Source organism: Salvia miltiorrhiza, chromosome 3 (assembly GCF_028751815.1).
Source record: "Salvia miltiorrhiza cultivar Shanhuang (shh) chromosome 3, IMPLAD_Smil_shh, whole genome shotgun sequence".
Classification (NCBI taxonomy): domain Eukaryota; kingdom Viridiplantae; phylum Streptophyta; class Magnoliopsida; order Lamiales; family Lamiaceae; genus Salvia; species Salvia miltiorrhiza.
This window is the reverse complement of record NC_080389.1, coordinates 15,926,453-15,932,581: the sequence shown is the minus strand read 5'-3', so window position 1 is coordinate 15,932,581 and position 6,129 is coordinate 15,926,453. Positions and strand designations below refer to the sequence as shown.

General features: G+C 38.2%; 1 long non-coding RNA gene across 1 annotated transcript; it reads left to right on the top strand.

Moving 5' to 3' along the window:
- The first annotated feature begins 4,078 nt into the window (after window positions 1-4,078).
- On the top strand, window positions 4,079-5,529 carry LOC131017883 (uncharacterized). Its single transcript, XR_009099913.1, has 2 exons — window positions 4,079-4,156; window positions 4,736-5,529. It is a non-coding gene; the product is annotated as an uncharacterized LOC131017883 (long non-coding RNA).
- Window positions 5,530-6,129: the final 600 nt, after the last annotated feature.

The window sequence follows — 6,129 nt, the reverse complement described above, 5'->3', positions numbered from 1 at the left end:
CTCTCCGAAATCGACTCAATGACTGAAGTCAAGAAGAAAGTCGACTCACACTGATGAACGGATCAGTCCTCAAAAAGAAATCTGTGCTCTAAAGATTTTATTTCTAATGGATTTCCCAGCGTATTGTCATCCAGATGAGATTGTTCTAACACTTGAAAGGATGATCAAAAATCAAGTTTAGGCAAAGGAATTAGGAAGCTAATTGCTCCAAGTCCATTCACACTTATTTAACCGTAAGACGTAAGCTCCATCAGAAGTCAAGCTTCATCAAATCTGAAGAAAAATGAGCTGATCAAGAACCACTTTAGAAGATGTCAAAAATACAACTGAAGGATCAGAAACAAAAGTCAAATCTACCAGCTGCATCTTTCAGTCATCTAAAGTAAGTTCATCAACTGAAAGAATGTTCACCAAGATATGAGAAGGCCAATTATGTGAATCAAAGTCAACATCAATTCTGACCAGGTTATCCAAGGCAGCAAAGGGGAAATCAACCTAACTAGCTTAGCAATAGAAATCACCCGAATTTCTCCTACGGCAATCTGAGTAATGTTTTACAGCCTCCGCACGGTTTTTCGGTCTCTAGTGGAGGAGCCGTCAATGTGCCTAGAAGGCGTCACTTGAGGAAATGGTGCAGCAGTTGCTGGTTCAGATAGGGCAGACAGGAAACAAGATGGCCAACATTGAGAATACTGTTTCTGATCTAGCCAAGAGGATAAAGATGTTTGGTCAGATTGTTCACATAGTAGCTGCTCAACACAAGCCGAAACATGCAGAAGTCACGCAAAATGCAAGGCAATTTTCGCTGTCACAATGACTTTGAGACGTGATGAGACAAGCATGGAGCATGAGTATCCATATGATAAACCATACAAGGCTCATTTCCCACCAAGAGAATACGTCCCCAGTGCCTCGTTTCCTCGTAGATTGATGAAGGGGAAGGAGAATATTGGAGATGATAGAGAAGGTGAATGCCGAAACGCCTCCACTTGAGGCATTGCGTGAGGATAAGAAGAAAGTTATCTTCCTCGAGAAGACATGTGATGAGAATGAGATAATTCCATTGGCACAAGAGTGTTGCGCTGAGCTGCCTATGAAGCTACTACCAGAGAAGAAAGATCCAGGTAGCTTCACTATAAAATGTGAGATTGGAGGTGAGCTCTTTCCCGAGGCTTTATGTAATTTAGGGGCTGGTGTCAATGTGATGTCTATTACTATTTTCAACCATTTGAGAATTGGAGATTTCAAGCCGACCCCTGTGGTAATTCAAATGGCAGATCGATCAATGGCGAAACCTAAAGGCATGATTGGGGAAGTCTTTGTGAAGGTTGAGAAGCTCGTCTTCTGTACAGACTTCTTGGTTCTCGACATGCCGGAATGATGAGAATCCTCCGTTGATCCTTGGTTGATTGTTTCTAGTTACGGGGCAAGCTCTGATAGATGTGACGAATGGAGACATCACTTTTAGAGTGAATGATGCGCATGAGTTTCCTGCCTCTCTTCGTATTAGCCAGATTGCTACGTCCGTTAAATTAAGCACTTGTTGGGAAGGTATAACCTAGTTGTTTTCTTATTTTTGTTCTTCTTTCACCTTTTTATTTTGGTTCTTTTTGTTTATTTTCTTTTCTTTGTTTTGTTTCTTTTGAGGAGAAGATCGCATAAGAACTTGAAAGATGTAGAGTTTTGGAGTCTCGTCCATACCACCACGTACTTTAGAGCATATTTTAGTGTGAGTAGTGACACACATATATTTATTATTTAATATCACTATTGTAATTAAAAATTCGCTACGAAAGGTTGATAAATCTGAAATTTTGGCGTATAATTTTTTAGAACTTCAATTTATTAAAATAAAAAATTAAGTATGATTAAGAATATTATAATTAATTTATGTTTTATAAAAACTTAGTATTAAGAAAGTAGATTTAGCAATTGGAAACTCACACCCTAAAAATTGTTGGGATACTAGATCTCATTCGATTCAACATGGAAACATATGCTTCACTGAAAAAAGAAGAAGTCAAGATGTATAAAAATTAACCATTCAGGTTAGATATTGTAATACCCCGCCCATTTCCATTAAGTTTAGATTTATTTTAAGCTTAGAATTTAGATTATTCACGCCAGATAAAGAAAATGAATTATTTTAAATTCCAACAAAAAAAAATATATATTTTCCAAAGCCTTTTGTAAAATTTAACCTTATGATTTGGTGCATTGCATATAAACTGAATTATATAAGTATGTGATTATTCTATATAATTAGTATTTATTTGTATATGATTTAAATTCAAGTATGTGTTAGATTTTAACTATTAATAGTGTGATGAGTTTTAAATATTTTATTCATTTATTTATTTTTATTTTTATTTTATTTTTGAGAGCTGCCACCCCTATTCATCATGCCACCCTATTTATCCAATCACAGCTGCCCCCTTATTCACCCAATCACAGCCTTTTCAAATCCACACTCAATCTCCTCACATTTCACATAACAAAGTGCAGCAGCAGATTCAACACCATACCTTTCGAACTGTAGCAACAAATTGATTCTAGCCATCACAAATCAACAACACAACAGAATTATTTCTAAAGGTTATTACCTCTAACTCAATTTCCCCAAGCATTTGTTTGAAATCAAACTCAAACTAGAAACCCCACACGCACATCTGTTCCACCATTCATATATATATATATATATATATGTATTATATGTATGCATAGTTCAGTGAACAAACTCATGTATTTGCTTTTTAGAAGAAACAAACTGAAGATGCTTGAGTATAAATTTGTATATATATACGTATATGAAACATGATTTGTTTTAACAATGAAAGGAAAAGAAAGGTAGAGTCTTGAACTGGTGTTGTGTGTGTGTTGGGCTGGATCGTGAGAGATATGCGAGACAGAGGGAGGCCGCGGCACGGCGGCTCTGCCCGCTGCTGTCGGGCCGAGGACGAAGAGAGAGAGGGAGGCAGGAGCTAAGGGGGTGGCGGTGGTTAGCTCGGCTAACTGTTGCGGCCGTCGGACTTCGAAGTGAGGCGACGGCAGGGTTGTGAGGGAGCCGGTGAAGGCGGCGTCCTTCATCGACTGGAGGCGACACGAAGGCGCGTTCGCTGGAGATCGAAAGGGAGGTGGAGGGTGCGGACGGCAGTCCGCTTCTTCTGCTGCTGTCGGCCGATTTGAGTGAGGAAGGAGGGAGTTCAGGCGGCGGCGACTGGTCTAGTGCAGTCGTCGGAGGGAGTTCTGGGTTCGGTGAGATAGAGGGCGAGTGATGGGAGCGGAACTCGAGAGAGTGAAGGGAGAGCCGAGGGTGGCGCGGCTTGTCGCCGCTACTTCCCCGGCGAGTCTCCGCGGCGGCGGACTTCCGACGTGAAAAGAGAGAGAGAAAGGTAATGTGCGGCTGTGGGTGAGTAAGTTGTCGTGAGAAAGAGAGACAGAGGGAGATGGAGCTCAGGGGGGCGGCGGCGGCGGCCGGAGGCCGGCTGCAGTCGTCTGCCGGAAGGGGAGAAAGGGGGGGGAGCTGGTGACTGAGTGTGTGTGTGCGTGTGTGTGTGTTGTGTGTGTGTTTAAAGAGATGGAGAAATAATTTGGGCCCTTGCCCTAATTAGTTTGGGCCCAATTTTGGGCTGCAAACTTATTTAATTAAATTGGGCCTCAATTTTATTCAAAACATGTTTTTTGTTTCTATTTATTTAAGTTGGACCTTTTATTTTAAAGAGTATGGATTGCCCTTATTTAATTATTGGGCTTGACTTTTATTTTAAGAATAATTTACATAATAATATTATATTGTTATTATGTGCATATTTTAAGTGATTACTTATTATATGTTTAAAGCATGACATGTATTGCACTTGCATTATGCAATAAAAGTATTCATGATTTAATTGGTTATCCAATTAATAAAGAAAAACGAGTAAGGATATTGTTGGTGTCCTTAACTCAAAAATTTTAGTTTTCAATTATTTATTCATTAAATTTTGAAAACCCGGCTAAGTGAATTATATAATGATAAACACTTTACTATGACTTAAGATTAGATTCAGGAGACCTATTAAGAGTATAGATTTCTTGTAGGCTTTGAGGATCAGGAGGATTAGCACTGTTTTCCCGTGACAGGTTTACGATTAAACTACAGGCTTTGCCTATTCAGGTGGGCTTTATTTTATATACAATGTATCTTGAGTTATATAAGCTCTGATATTTCATGAAAGATTATCTGTTTATCCAATATAAATGTTTTTATGTGCGTTCTGTAATTGTTTAAGGCTCACTTAAGCATCGATCGAGATTCTCATTTGGCCTAACACTGCTAAATGAGGATTGTGTACACAAGGTTAGTGGCTCGATGGGTTGATCGCAATCGTGCACTAACAGATTTAGAACATTATAAGGGTGGGTGCTTGACAGGAGGTTATCCGGAGCACAGTTAAGACTATTGATTCTGACCAGGTGCGTCCCGAGAATCAATAACAGATTTTTGGATCTGACTGGGACGTGTCCCGAGATCAGTGAATGTGGGGAGAAAGTGAGTAACAATCGAACGACACATGGCACGCCACTTAATGAGAAAAGTTTTGTCATGCTTAGAAGCGGATTTCTATTTTAAAACCTTCTAAGTTATGATTGTGATATTGGATAAACTGTTTCGATTATTTCATAAAATATTTCAGAAACTCGTGCCCACTGAGTACATTAGTACTCAGCCCAAATCATTTTCAAATGTTTTTAGGTTGATCAGTTGGTGCAGACGAGGCTGAGTTGAGGCTAAGTACCACGATGTCTTTTGCTTCCGCTAATGACTAGCTTATCATCTCGTCTTTTAAATTCTCTAAATTTAGAATTTCTATTATGTGGTACAATATTATCTTGTTGGGCTTAAACTCTTATCCTATATTTCTATTAATAAAGCTATCTTTGATTATGGTCAGAGTCATGAAACTAAACTTATGTGATCCTGAGTTTGAATATTGTCATTTGATTGGCAGCTCTTAAGGCCTTTCAATTTACCTCCTTTTATTTTTGTCTCTTTGGAATATGAATACCCAATTTAATGGGTAGATTGTCAAGTTTATTCTGGTTGATTAAGACTTTCCATTATTTTTCCTATTTCCTCTTGCCTTCGGAAGTCGGGCTGTTACAAGTGGTATCAGAGCGTAAGTTTTCTTTCGTGTCTCTAACTACCGCTAGTTTAACTATTTCTAGTCTAGAATTGTACCTCTAGACTACTAAGCAATTCTGCAACCCTCAGCTCACCGTCTCACTGCCTGATCAACAAAGGTACGTTTTCAAATAAATGATTTTGCTTCAAGAAAGTGCGCGCAAATGATTACCTTGTGAAATACTTGAATGATTCCACATATGCAAGGAGATATTGTTTATGCAAAGAAAGAAAAGTGTGATTTCTGGACCAACGAGTCCTTACAAGAAGCAAAGTATGTAATCATGATGGGACTCTCCGAGTCCACGTGATCTATTTTCAGAAGAAGTATATTATGATGAGTCTCTTTGAGCTCACATAAGCATGTTTGAAAGAGAAAATATTTGTCGTTTATGTCTTGATTCTATGAATCGTTATGATTAAAGATATGTTATGATTTTTACTTCATGCATGTTGAGAAATATTTCAGATGGCATAAGTGACATTATTTGTCGACTTAGGTTATTTAAGACCTTTTTGACTTGACGATTATGAGTAGGTTGACTCAATAGTCAATAAAGATATGTTATGATTTTTACCTCATAGCTAGAGGTGCACTATCAATACGTTATGACGTACCAATATAGACAAGTAGTCAAGACAAACTACTTTCATCTATACTGCAGCCTAAACCAATGACTCGTCCTAAAGTCATTTCGGTTGTGATCATTTTATATCTTTTAAGGTTATTCCAATTATATGGTCTTCTGTGATCTACAACAAACCATATAACCTACTTATATAGACATAAGGAACATACATATCCAATTATGAACACAATCAGATAGGAGATTAAACAGTGAACATAGGAATCATTGTATACAAGCACAAAAGGTTCTTGCTTTCAGTATACAAAACCAACACACTAGCCATCCGTCATGTTATAATTTGCCATAATATTCGCAATTTTATTTCCTTCTCCGATG